This window comes from Suricata suricatta, chromosome 4, assembly GCF_006229205.1.
Source record: "Suricata suricatta isolate VVHF042 chromosome 4, meerkat_22Aug2017_6uvM2_HiC, whole genome shotgun sequence".
NCBI lineage: Eukaryota > Metazoa > Chordata > Mammalia > Carnivora > Herpestidae > Suricata > Suricata suricatta.
Genome location: NC_043703.1, coordinates 101,400,229 through 101,415,427, shown reverse-complemented (window position 1 = coordinate 101,415,427; position 15,199 = coordinate 101,400,229). Strand labels below are relative to the sequence as shown.

The 15,199-nt window shown below is 40.1% G+C and overlaps 1 long non-coding RNA gene across 1 annotated transcript in view; it reads left to right on the top strand.

Moving 5' to 3' along the window:
• Window positions 1-13,277, top strand: part of LOC115289242 — a 49,267-nt gene extending 35,990 nt beyond the window's left edge. Inside the window, exon 3 of the long non-coding RNA XR_003907501.1 lies at window positions 13,144-13,277. This is a non-coding gene — a long non-coding RNA (uncharacterized LOC115289242). The remainder of the gene's footprint in view (window positions 1-13,143) is intronic.
• The last annotated feature ends 1,922 nt before the right edge of the window (window positions 13,278-15,199 follow it).

The following is a 15,199-nucleotide window of genomic DNA, read 5'->3' as shown; positions in this document are numbered from 1 at the left end:
TCCGCTCAGGTCATGATCTCACAGTTTGTGGGTCTCCATGCTTATGGTACAGAGCCTGCTTGGTTGGAATTGTCTCCCTCTTTCTCTGCCCCTCCCCTGTTTGCTCTCTCTCTACCTCAAAATAAGTAAATAAGCAAACATTAAAATTTTTTAAAGGAAAAGCAGTTCATAACCACCAGCAATACTTCTAGGAATCTCCTCTCTTTTTCTTACTGCCCCCACAATTGCTCGAGAGCCTCTGAACCCCAACTCTCTAAGAGCTGCCAACTGCAGGCACCAGCCCTCCTGGCTTTTTGTATCCTTTTTCCTCCCCTCTCCTCCCATCTCCAGTTCTCTCTCTGCCTCCCCATTTCTGCCTCTCTTCTCCCCTTCACTCTCCCTGTCAAGACCCTACAGAATCAGACCCCTGGATTCTCTTCCAGTTCCTTCCACTCTTCCCTGCTTGCTACTCCACTCCCCACCACTCACATAGCTAGCTCTATCAAGTCTCTACCTCTTTTCAGAAACACCTTCCCCAGCTACCCTATTTAAAATTGTATGTGCAGGGGTGCCTGGGTGGCTCAGTCAGTTAAGCGTCCAGCTTCAGCTCAGGTCATGATCTCACGGTTTGTGGATTAGAGGCCTGCATCAGACTCTATGCTGACAAGTAGCTCAGAGCCAGGAGCCTGCTTTGGGATCTGTATCTCCCTCTCTCTCTGACCCTCCCCTGCTAGCGCTGTCTCTCTCTGTCTCTCAAAAATAAATTAAAAACATTTAAAAATATTTTTAAAAAATATAAAATTGTATGTGCAAGTATGTCTGGCTGGCTCAGAAAAGTCACAAAAGTGTGACGTTTGCTCTTGGGACTGTGAGTTCAAGCCCCACGTTGGATGTAGAGATGACTTAAATCAATAAATAATCTTTAAAAAAATAAGATAGCAACTCTAATTTCCATCACTCCCTACTTATCCAGCTTGATTTTTCTTCATAGTATCTATCACTACTTGACATTTAGTGTATTATTTGGGGGGGGGGAGTTAATTCTCTATCTTGCTTATCAAAATTTAGGTAGCTCGATGGCTGGGACTGTGTTACTATTCACTGAGGTATCCCTAGCATCTAGAAGATTTCCGGCATCTAGTGGGCTTTTAGTAATTGTTTGAATAAATGTGTTTTTTTTGTACTGGAAATCATCACTTCTTTTCAGAATAATAGTGCATACCTAAATATGAAATTCTTGAAAGACCCTTAATTAGGTCTTCAGGCCCTTATCTATCTATAGTCTCTCCTGAGGGGTGGTGGAAGGATTAGAGGTTTTAAAATTGAGTCCTATATCTTTAAATACTATCCATATGCTAATGAATCCCAAATTCATATCTATAACCCTGACTATTCCTTGAGCTCTAGACCTATATATACAACTCTTGGATTGGATAGGTTCGATTAAATTTTTTTTTAATTTTTAATGTTTTTTTTTTTTTTTTTTTTGAGAGACAGAGTGAGAAAGATCATGAGCTGGAGAGGGGCAGAGAGAGAGGGACACACAGAATCGGAAGCAGGCTCCAGGCTCTGAGCTGCCAACACAGAGTCCCAGGCAGGGCTCAAACCCACAAACTGTGTGATCATGACCTGAGCTGAAGTCCAACGCTCAACCTACTGAACCACCCAGGTGCCTCAAATGTTTATTTATTTTTGGGAGAGAGAGAGACAAAGAGACAGAGCATGAGTGGGGGAGGGGCAGAGAGAGACACACACAAAATCTGAAGCAGGTTCCAGGCTCTGAGCTGTTAGTACAGAGCTCTACATGGGGTTTGATCATGAACCACAACATGATGACTTGAGTCAAAGTCCGACGCTTAACCGACCAAGTGACGCAGGCGCCCTTTGGATTGGATTAGATACAGTGGGATGATGAAAGTTGAAATGAAGACAGATGGGAAGTCCCTGATGAAGCTGGGGACACTGAACCTCTAAATTTTGAGGAGTTTGCTAGTGAGAGTGGCTTCTCCACCTCCTCTCCCTTCCCTTCAACTTAACCCTGCCATTCCTGAGAAAACTGTAATGGCCTCTACTATAGGAGTTTCCATGCAAGACAAAGCTGAGTCTCCTCAGGACCAAACCCCCACACCCTTTTTTTCATCCAGATCTATAAGAAGACAGAGTCCAAGCACCCAGCAGACCTTTAAATGTGAAATGCAAAATGTGACCCCTAAAGATATGTGCTATACTCCAGAAGAAGTACTTGAGTTCTCTAATTTATACAGACAGAAATCCAGAGGATAGGGTAGGAAAAGATAATAAGAGTGTGGAAGAATAGTGGAAAAAACATACAGTTGAATCAGGCCAAATTTATTGCTATGAGCTCACTAAGTAGAGATTTTGCATTTAATGTTGCAGTATGGAGAGTTAGAAAGGACCATAATAGTTTGGTTGGTTGGCTGATACATGAACTGAAAAAGGTCGTCTACAATGAGTGAGTCAGAAATGCCAGACTTACCTTGGTTTAATGTAAAAAAGGGTCCAAAGGCTTAGGGAGATTGGAATATTAAAGTGTATTTGTCATTTAAGACTTGCTCACCTACCCTATGAGGTTCCAGGAAGACATACCTTCCACCACAACTATGACATATAAATTCATGCAGGAACCCTAGATCTTTGAAAATCTCCTCTCTAGAAGTCAGATCTTCCAGTGGGAACTGCCATCATTGAATTAGGGAACCCAAGTATGAGGGGAGTAATTGGATCCTGGAGGGGTGGCAATGCTCAATCACCAAAAGTGAAGTGGCATGGTTCACCTAAGTTACAGTGGATTCAAAATAGCAATCAGAACAGTGTAAGTCATGAGGACTATAGCATTTGCTAGTCAATCATGGTGTTCCTAATAGTATTAAAATAGATTGGAAGCCCACTAAATTCTTACTTATCTGTATAAGCAGAAAAAATTCTAGGTCACGTGAACAAAAGTCTAATCTGAACCAGAAAAAATCATCACCATCAGTCAATTCCCAGATTTGAGCCAGTTTACATACCCAGAACTCCTTGAGTGAAAGGGAGCCTGAATCTTCTTGAGACAGAACGCCAGTATAGTTTAAAACTCATACTGTTGGAGCACCTAGGTGGCACAGTTGGTTAAGTGTCCAACTTTGGCTTAGGCCATGATCTCACGGCTAGTGAGTTCGAGCCCCGTATTGGGCTCTGTGCTGACAACTCAGAGCCTGGAGCCTGCTTCAGATTCTTTGTCTCCGTCTCTCTCTGCCCCTCCCCCACTCATACGCACGCCACACACACACACACACACACACACACAGACTCTCTCTCTCCCTCTCTCTCTCTCTCAAATATAAATGACATAAAAAATTAAAAAACAAAACAAAACAAAATTTACACTGTTTATCTTTCTCCCAGCCATTCCCAAAGAGATCTATAGCCTTTTACCAGGGTAACTGAAATGGGGAAAGGAAATAATCAGACCTTTGGGAATATGGACACTGGCTCTACACTAACACTAATTCCATAGATGAAAATGTTACTGTGGTCCACAAATTATGGAAGTCAGGTGTTCAATGAAGCTTTATCTCCAGTCTATCTCACAGTGGGCCCAGTGGGTACCTAGATCTACCCCGTGGTTATTTCTCATTTTCTAGAATACAAAATTGGAATAGATACACTAAGAAACTGGCATAATTCTCACATTGGTTCCCTGATAATTAATAACTGGCTACTATTATGGGAAAGGTTAAGTGGAAGTCCTTAGAACTATACATACCTAGGAAAATAGTAAACCAAAAGCAATGCTTCACTCCTGGAGGAACTGCAGAGATTAGTGCCTTCATGAATGATCTGGTAGAAGCCAAGAGTGGTGATTCCTACCATATCCCCATTTTCTGCCAATTTGGCCTTTGCAAAAGACAGATAGATCCAGAAGAATGACTGGATTATTGCAAGCTTAATCAAGTGCTGTACCAGATATGATTTCATTGCTTGAACAAATTAACACATCCCTTTGTACCTGGTATGTAGCTATTGATATGGCAAATCCCTTTTTCTCCAAATCTGCTGATGAGGACCACCAGAAACTGTTTTCTTCCAACTGGTAAAGCTAGCAATACACCTTCACTGTCCCACCTCAGGAGTATATCAACTCTCTGGCCCTCTGCCATAATTTAGTTCACAGAAATTTGATTACCTTTACCTCCATAAAATATTATACTGGTCCATTATATTGGTGACATTATGTTGATTGAACTTAGTAATGAGAAGTAACAACTACTCTGGACTTATTGATCAGACATTTGCCAGAAGGTAGAAAATAAATTTGAAAAAATTCAGGGACCTTTTACCTCAATGAAATTTCTAGGGATTCACTAGTATAGAGCGTGTCAAGAAAGCTCTTCAAAGTGAAGGATAAGTTGTTGTATCTGGGCCCTCTTATGACAATGCAGAGGCACAGTGCCAGTGAGCCTCTTTGGATTTTGGAGGCAACATATCCCTTTTTTGGGTGTGGCACTTAAGCCCATTTACGACTGATTGAACAAGCTGTCCATTTTGACCAGGGACCAGACCAAGATAAGACTCTGCAACAGGACAAGGTTGCTGTGCAAGTGGCTCTTCCACTTGGGCCATATGGTCCACAGATCCAATGGGACTTGAATGTCAGTGGCAGATAAGTATGTTGTTTAGAGCCTTCGGCATGTCTCTATAGGTGAGTCACAGTGCAGACCCTTAGGATTTTGGTTCAAAGCCCTACCAACATTGCCAAATAACTATTCTCCTTTGAGTTACAACTCTTGGCCTGATACTGGGACTTAGTAGAGACTGAATGCTTTACCATGGACCACTAAGTTATCATGTAACCTAAGATGGCCCTCAAAAAGTGTTACCTGATCTAGCAAGCCATAAAGTTGGGCATGCACAGTAGCACTCCATTATCAAATGCAAGAGGTATATATGCAATCTAGCCTGAGCAGGCCCTAAAGACACAAGTAAGTTATATGAAGTGGCCCAAAGGCCCATGGTTCCTGCTACACTGCCTTTTGTCTCCCAGCCTGCTCCTATGGCCTCACGGAGAGTTCTCTAGGACCACTTGACAGAGGAAGAAAAGACTCAGACCCAGTTTACAGATTGTCCTGCATGATGTGCAGGCATCACCCAAAATGAACAGCTGTAGCACTGCAGTCTCTTTCTGGGATATCTCAAAGGACAGCGATGAAGGGAAATCCTCCCAGTGGGCAGAACTTCAAGCAGTTTACCTCGTTGTTCACTTTGCTTAGAACAAGAAATGGGCAGAAATATCATTATATATTGATTCATCAATTGTGTGGCCAATGTTTTGGCTGGATGGTCAAGGATTTGGAAGGAACATGATTAGAAAAGTGGTGGCAGGGAAATTGAGGGAAGAGGTATGGGAGTAGACCTTTCTGAATGGGTTAAACCACCATGAAGATATTCGTCACATGTGAATATTCACCGAAGGGTTACCTCAACAAAAGGGAATAGACCTTTCTGAATGGGTTAAACCACCATGAAGATATTTGTCACATGTGAATATTCACCAAAGTGTTAACTCAACAAAAGAGGATTTTAATAATCAAGTGGATAATAAACCTATTCTGTGGATAACAGTCAACCACTTTCTCCAGACACTCCTTTTATCCTCCAATGGGCTAATAAACAAAGTAGCTATGGTGGCAAGGATGGAGGGTTTGCATGGGCTCAGCAACATGGACTTCCATTCATTATGGCCAACCTGGCTACTGCTGTGTACCCAATCTTTCAGTAGTAGAAACCACCAGTGACTTCCCAGGATGGCACCATTCCCTAGGGTGATCAACCAGAACCTGCAGACAGGTTAATTATACTGGATCACTTCCATCATGAAAGGAGCAACATTTTGTTCTCACTGGAATGGACTTTTACTCTGGATATAGATTTGCCTTCCATGCATGCAATGCTTCTGTCGAAACTACTATGCGCATAGGCTTATACAATGCCTTATCCACCATCAGGTTACCTCACACAGCATTTTTTCTGAGCAAGGGACTCATTTCACAGACAACGAAGTGTAATAATGGGCATATTCTCGTGGAATTAAGTGGTCTTACTATGTTTCCCACAATCCCAAAACAGTTTTCCTGACAGAGTGGTGGAGTGGCTTTTTGAAGACTCAGTTACAGCGTCAGTTGGTAATACCTTGTAGGATTGGGGCAAGGTTCTCTGGAAGGCTGTATATGCTCTAAATCAGCCTCCATATATGGTATTGTTTCTCCCATAGCCAGGATTCATGGTTCCAGGAATCAAGGGGTGGAAATGAGAGTGGTTCCACTTTTACCCCTAGCAACCCCCTAGGAAAATTTTTGTTTCCTGTTCTTATGACCTTATGCTAGAGGTCTTTGTTCTAAAGGGAGGAATGCTTCCACCAGGAGACACAAGAATATTCCATTGAACTGAAAGTTAAGACTGTTGCCCAGCCACTTTAAACTCTTCATGCCACTGAATCAACAGGCAAAGAAGAGAGCTACTGGGCTGATTGGGTTTATTGATCCTGACTACCAAGGAAAAATTGGGCTGCTACTCCACAATGAAGGAAAGGAAGGGTATATCTGGAAAACAGGGGATCCCTTTGTGTATCTTTTAGTATTACCACGCCTCATGATTAAAGTCAATGGAAAACTATAACAATGCAATCTAGGCAAGACTACCAATGTCTCATACCCTTTAGGTGTGAAATTTTGTGTCACCCCACCAGGTAAAGAACCATGATCAGCTGAGGTGAGGTGCTTCCTGAGGGCAGAGAGTACAGGATAGAAGAAGGAAATTATAAATACCAGCTTAGCCACATAACAAGTTATAGGAATGAACACTGCAACTGTCATGAGGATTTCTCCTTATTTTTTATGAGTATGAATACACATACATACATACATACATACATATATAGAAAATTTCTTTGTCTTTTCTCTTGTTCCCTTATCATATAACATAAATATTGCTAATTTTAAATCATAGTATATAAGTTACAGGATATCAAGAAGAGTAAACTTTACTCAAGGACCTACTTCTTCTGGGGAAGGGGTTTGTGTATTTTGTTTTATATGCAGGAAAGCTCTATAATGTTAGGTGGAATGATAACCTTGTTGTTATATTTATTTAAAGATTAAGTATGGATTAAGGATATGCTCCTGGGTGGCTAAGATGACAAAATGTGGACTGTGATAGTTTTATGTGTCAACTTTACTGGGCTACAGAGTATCTACATATTTGGCCAAACATTATTCTGGATGTGTCTATGAGGATATTTTTGGATGAGATAAACATTTGAAACAGAAGACTGAGTAAAGTAGATTGCCCTTCCTAGAGTGGGTAGCCCTCATCCAATCAACTGAAGGCCTGAATAGAAAAAAAAGAGGCTGAACATCTCGTATGTAAAGGGGAGCTCCACTTGCCTGACTACCTTGAACTAGGACATCTGTCTTCTACTGGAACTTCCACCATTGGTTCTTCTGGATCCTTAGCCTGCCAGCTTTAGATCTAGAGAGTTCTCAGTCTTCATAATTTTGTGAGCCAAATCCCTAAAAAATCTCTATGTCTCTCTCAGTAGAGAGATGATAGGTAGATAAAGATAGATATTTTCGGTTTTATTTTTCTGGAAAACTCTAATATAGTTCACATCTCCATTTGGATGGATAACCTTAACATGACCAGAACATAACTTATTTTTTTGAACTCACAAATTTGCATTTTGCTAAAGGCACTGGCATCTGTTTAGTTGCTCAACTCATGACGCTGGGATTCACTTTGATCCCCCTCTGTGTCATTCCCACCAGCTCATCCCAACTATAGACCATATCTAGACAGTCTTCATCACTGACACTGCTTCCATCATAGTCCAGGTTCCTCTGTCTCTTGTTCTTCTGCAAAAACCTCTTCCATGTCTCCCTTTCCCCGGGGGAGACACTGCTTAATTGTTTTTTAATCTTCTTAATGTTGTATTTTATTTTTGAGAGAGAGAAAGACAGCGTGGGTAGGGGAGGGTCAGAGAGAGAGGGAGACACAGAATCTGAAGCAGGCTCCAGGCTCTGAAGTGGCAGCACAGAATCTGACACGGGGCTCAAACCCACGAACTATGAGATCATGACCTGAGCTGAAGCCGGACACTTAACTGACTGAAGCACCCAGGCACCCAGACTGCTTAATCGTTAAGAGTAAAGACTCTAGAGTCAGAATGCTCCACCACTTACTGATTGTTATTGAACAAGTGGCTTGACTTCATGTGCCTCAGTTTTCCCATCTCCAAAGTGAAAATAATAACCTCATAAGGAGGTTATGAAGATGAGAAAAGAGTATACATTTAAGTGCTTAAAACACTGTCTAGGATAAAATAAGCACTCAAATATTAGCTATTAACATAATAATTACTCATTTGCTACTTTATTACGTGTGTGTGTGTGTGTGTGTGTGTGTGTGTGTGTGTGTGTGTTTCTCAAAGCCATTCTCTCCCTAGATAGTTAGAATAATCATTAAAAAAAGGAAGTGGGCATGACTTAGACCTACTGTAGTGATCATTTTGTAATGTATATAAATATTGAATCATTATGCTTTATGCTTGAGACTAGTATAAGATTATATGTCAGTTATGCCTCAGTTTTTTAAATGCAGAATATAATGTGAATCATGTAATGATGCCATTGCTCTTGGCTACTCATAGATGAGGCTTGACCACAACTGAGAGTACCTCGATACACATATGAACAAGAAATATTCTGAAAAGGAGTGGTGAAAGAGGTGGCATGACTCCCCTGCCAAAAATCCTCAACTTCACATTAACTTTGCAACGCGATAAAAGTTGGTTATTGCTGCCTACTTCGCATGTTTTAATTAATGCCTACCCTTTCCAGTTTATGCCATACAATTTGTTCCCTGTGTTTAGGAGTCCACGTTCCAGTAGGAGCATTATAGACACTCCAAAGGGTAACTGAAAGAACTTCACAAAGACCTAGACAGGGTTAAAGGACTCGGAGGCTTTGAAGGACCCAAGGGCTTTTAATTGCAGCAGTAGCAGAGCGATAATACCACCAGTCCTGCAGGGATGAAAGTAGAAAGAATTGTCACCAGAATTGGAGCCCTAAGAAAGGAGCCACTGACAAGAGGTATATATATATGTCTTTAGGCAGAGAGAGAAAGCCATTATCAAATCATAGCCTGGTTGGGTGTGGGAGTTCAGAAAAAAAATTCTAACTTCTTTCCTCCTCTTGCCTTTTGAGCTCCATCTAGTGTTTCTCATTGGTTAAACTCACCTGGAAGCCAAAAGGCAAAACAGCCCAGATTTTACAGTCTGAGAGGTGAACCTACTGGTACAGAGAAGAGTAGACAGTATATATGGAAAGGTAAATGCAAAATTTCCAGTATAATTCATCACTGTTGTTCCTCAACGTCCTCTCCTGTCCTTTATCTGTATGAAAAATGCATGTATCTTGAAACAGAAGGTCCTATATCCATTGTATTGACCCTGGGTATGATGTCAATTCAGTTACACCTACCTCGAACCTAAATTGTAAAATTAGTCACCACCACTGTTCTTCATATGTAGCAGAAGAAGGAAAGGAAAAGAAACAACTGATGTTCAAACATAGTTCTGTTAAATTAAAGACTGAGGTTCCTGGGTGCTTTTTAAACCACTACACCAACAGGCACTTCTTTGTGCTGTCCAAAGTGACTGGCCTCAATTACCAAGGGGAAATTAGGTTGCTGCTACACAGTAGGGGTGAGAAAGGCTATGTCTAGAACCCAGGGATTCATTGGAACACACCATAGGACTCCCAAACACAGAAATACTGATCAGTGGAAATAGTGATGATCCAATTAAGACAAAACCACCAAGGACTTTTATCCTCTAGGACAAGGATATTTGATTCGCCTCATCAGGTAAAAATTCCCGAAGAGCCAAGGTTCTCGAAGAGGGTAAGGAATACAATACAATTGATGTTCTGATTGTCAACATAGGCCTGTGATCAGCTACAGAGGCAGAACTGCAGCAACATCCAATTTCACAGAATTCTGACTTTGGTTCCCTGGTGAAAGTGGATACCAGGATCGCTAAGACCACTCTGCCCAAGGCTTTAAGAGAGGAAATAATTCCTTAGGTGGAAGATTAACTAAAATGTGAGAGAGGCAATTCCCATCCCTATATCTCAAACATGAAAAGTTTAGTGCCCAATGGATTAAACAACCTGCTCTAGAATGTTCTTCCTTCAGTCTTTACACACCTGGCTTCTTATTTCCAGACTCAACTCAAATGTGACCTCTTCAAAGAGGTCATCCATGACCACGTGTTTTCTAAAGTAATGCATTCTCCCCACCCTTAAAACCACACTCAGTCTTAGGTATATTTTATTTCCTTCCTAGCATTTCACATATTCTGAAATTATTTTTATCTCCTTCTTGATTCTATTTCTTCCTCACTCCAATAAGCCTATGACTTTTTCTTATATATTCAATAGCTAGAACAGTGCCTGGTATATAAAAGATGCTCCAAAAATACTTTTGAATAACATAAGGACTGATGGCCTCTAAGAACATAAGGCAAGAGGGAACCACATACCAGAAGATTCCTAGAGAAGGAGTCCTTTCACTACACAGAGAAACTCAAAAGTATAGTTCTAGAATTGGCAAGTGTATTCTGAGATATTCTGTGATTATTCATACTCTCTGTCTCAAAGTGACAATGATGGCATATGGATTCAGAAGGGAAATATTTAAGTAATACTTGGATTTAATGATGGGAACAAAAAAATGGATTTGGGGGACAAACACTAGATGTGACCCATATTGGCCCTAGTATAGCCTTTCTTTAAAAGAGGCAAAATGCAGTTTGGAACATGTGGTATGATAGGACTTGCATACATTACAAGGACTGTGAAGAAATTTGTGAGGTCTGTGAGGACTGTGACTTATTTCTTTCTATCATGCCATCACTTGTGCTTTTGCATCCGTATCACAGAAGTAAAGGCGGGCACACTTAGCAACCAAAAGCCACCATGGAAAATCTACCATCTGAGGTAACCTTTCATTTCCTTGGGAGGCAAGTGACCGAACACAATGCTGTAATATCTCATCCATTTAACTAAACAATCCCAACCCTGTTGTGATTATTTGGACCAGAGACATGGAGTGGACATGTCTGTTCCCCATTATTAGTTCACTGAACTGGACTTAGGAACAATTTGGGAAAGGGGACCATGGCCCATATCACATCAATCACAGATTTAAAACACACACACACACACACACACACACACACACACACACACACACATACCCTAGTTTATAAATCATAGGCCCTCCGAGAACCCACATGACATCCCATGTGCTGGATGGTATTTCCAAAAGCTATGGGAAAGCTGAAAATCATACACAGGCAAGCAAGTCCCTGCTGAATACACATCTGAGGAGCTGTGCATGCATTGTTTATTCCAGCAACTTAATGGAATAAATCACACAAAACAAATTAGTTTCAGATGGTAGGATATGAATAGCTGATGTACAGTGTAAAGGAAAGTGAACTCCCACTTTTGACCCAACTACTTCCCATGTCAAGCATCTCAGAATCCAGATACAATTCATGTTGAAAATGCAATGGAGATCAGAAAGTTAGTAATTGGTGAGGATTGGAGATTTTAAAAAGCAGTCTGTAAGTATTGTTAACTCGTTGTATTGTCTTATGATTTTTTAGTTGTTTTATGTGAAACCATGGGTAAAACTGAACCTATCCTTTTTTCTTCCCTTCATTATGGGTAATAATAAAAAGTAAATCTCTTTTTGAGATTTCTTAGCTATACCGTAATTCCATAATAGATTCTAATCAACACACACTTAAATCCCTCACTGCATAGCACACTGAGATAGTCTTTTGTATTCCTGAAAGACACATAATATCTTTTTCCCACTACCAATCTTTTTTTTAATGTTTATTTTTCATTTTTGAGACAGAGACAGCATGCAAGCAGGAGAGGGACAGAGAGAGAGGGAGACACAGAATCCGAAGCAGGCTCCTGGCTCTGAGCTTTCAGCATGGAGTAAGACACAGGGCTTGAACTCACGAAGCATGCGATCATGACCTGAGCCTAAGTCAGATACTTAACCAACTGAGCCACCTAGGCACTCAATCTTTTTTCTTTTTAATTAGCTTAGTAAAATAGACTTGTTTTGATGTACAGTTCTATGAATTTTAGTACACATATAGAGACATAGAACCACCATTGCTCTTCAGGGTACAGAACAATTCTATCACCCCCTAAATTCTCTGGTGCCACTAATTAATAAACTCATACCCTTAACCATTGGCAAACCACTGGCAAACCTCTGGTCTGTTCTCTGTCACTATGGTTTTATCTCTTCAAAAATGTCATTTAACCTTTGTCCTGTAACTTTTCACTCATCTAAATGCTGTTGGGATTCATCCAAATTGTTGCTTGTCTTAATAATTTGCTCCTTTTTGCTTCTGAGTAGTATTCCACTGTATGAATGTATCACAGTTTCTTTTCCCATTCACCCATTGAAAGATACTTAAGTTTTTCTCAGTTTTGGGGCATTTATGAATTGAACTGCTATAAACATCTGTGCACAAGGTTTGTTGTGAACATAGCTTTCACTTCTCTTGGGTAAAATACCTAGGAGTGGGATTACTTGGTCACATGGTACATGCATGTTTGACTTCATAAGAAACTGCCCAACCTTTTCCAGAATGGCTACAAAGTATCTTTTTCATAAGTAAAATAATAAAAACTAATAAAAGTGACCCCCTGATAGCTTGCTCATTCATGTCTAGGTGATTACAAGAATGTTATTCACCATGGTGAAATATTATACCTAAAATAATCAGAAGCATTTGACTTCTTTTTCTTTCTTTCAGCTTTTAAGGCATCAGTCAAATGTTTAATACTTTAACATGATGTTTTAAACAGAAGTAGATGCTTGAACATTGTAGCAATGTAAAGCCTGAGGAATCTACTTATAAATGAAGAAATTTTAATGAGAGTGGGAGCACTGGGGGAAAGTTTTCATCACAGCTAAGTTTGAGCAATTTAACCCAAAGTCATATGCATAAAGTCCAATTTTCAATTCACAAATAAACCTCCCCCTCCCTTCCTCCAAAATCTTCCACCCTAGGCTAATTACAAAAGAAGAAAATGGAACATGAGCTCCAGCCAGAAAAGATTCACAGCTGCCACTCTGTAGTTGCTACTTTAATGGAAAACACATGTGCAAGATACCACCCAGGAGACACCAGAAAAAGGAACGTCACCAGAAAATGAGCCACGTGAGAGGACTTATTCTCTTGGATAGGCTGAACCCAGAAAGAAGGTTGATAGTATTGTTCTTGTATGAATATGTGCTGGTCCAAAGATGAGATGCTGGGACAGAAATTTATCTGCAGCAACCAAGTTGAAAGGCAGTGATGTAAATTAGCCCTCAACAATTTTGTCTGAAATAAGTTACCATCAGATTTGAGGAGTTCTTAGGAAAGTTAACATGAAGAGAAATCCTGCAAAAGAGCTGGAAGCCAGGGCACAATGATGAGTGCAATTATTAAATAATACTATTAATATACATTAGGTACCTCCCATTACAAATAGCCAGCACTGTTCCAAGTGCTGTACACACAGTATCATTGATATAACACACACACACACACACACACACACACACACACACACACATATATATTACAGGGTAGGGATTTATTTACAGGGTAGTGATTATGTCCATTGCATTAGCTTCGGCTGCCATAACAAAATACATAAAATGACTTGAAAACAGGAATGTCTCTAAGTTCTGGAGAATGAGATCAAGGTGCCAGTCATTTAGATTCTTGATGAGGCCTCTCCTTCTAGCTTGCAGATGGCCACCTTCTTACTATGTCCTCACATGGTGAAGAAAGAGAGGATGTGAGCTCCCTGGCCTCTTCTTATAAGAAGACTAATCCCATCATGAGGTGCCACCCCCATGACTTCACCAAAACCTAATTATCTCCCCCAAGCCCCAACTCCAAATGTCATTACACTGGGGTTAAGACTTCAATATATGAATTTAGGGGGAATACAAGTGAGACCATAGCATCCACTTTACAAATGAATGATGTTTTGAGAGGTTATGAAGTTTACAGTGGATCATTCAAGTCAGCAATCAGTCACTAGAACTTGAATGCAGAGCTATCTGATTCTGGAGAATAATATCTACTATTTATTGACCGCTGATTAAGGTCTGGATGAATCTACACAATATGTCTAATCTTCTCAGAAAATCTTCCAAGTCAGTATTCTTCCCATTTACAAATACAGAAATCCTGGCCTAACTCAGGAACCATCTGAACCTAATTTATTGCACATAGTGTATCCGAGTGGTTTTAAAAGTGTGGTCCTCAGACCAGCATCATTGTCATATTAACATGGAAACAAAATAGAAATGCAACTTCTTGGGCAAAACAATAAATCTAGTGAATCAGAAACTCTGGGAATGGTGTCTACAATTTATCAACATGGCTTCTAGGTGATTCGGGGTCATGTTCAAGTTTGAGAACCATTTGTTTCATAAATTGATTAGAATAATTAATATATTCAAAACTCAATAATAAGTAATATATCTGAGATTCAAATACAGGTCTATTTGAGTCAAAGCCTGTGGTCTTTTGCTAAACGATACTGCCCCATCTCAACCTTATCAAAGGAAGATCTTGAAGATTAAGCATATTTTAAATGAAGTGTTACTACAGAGCATACTTCTGAATTCTGCTTTGTCGCTATAGTGCTAATCAGTTCTCCTACCTACAGTAATGTGATATATGGAAATGTCATAAGGACGTTCCTGAAAATTGACACTGATGCATTCCACTGATCCAAGGTGTTTACCTTGTGGCATAAACTAGGAAACCAAGCTTTGTGAAATTTTAATTTGGGCTTGATAATTTTGTATCCCACTTAGTGAAAATGAGAAATAATCTAGTATAGGAAACAGTACAGACCAAAGCTACTCTTTTAAAAAAGTGAAGCTCATACCCCTTTGATTTATTTTTTAAAAACCATGTTTAATTCATCTAATGAACCACGACTACATCTCCATGAAGTTGCTATATAGTTACACCATTTTTCCTTTTGAGGAACAAGAGCATTCTGAAAGTCTAGATAGTTTACAGAAAGAGATAGAAGTCTGAGTATAATTGAAATGG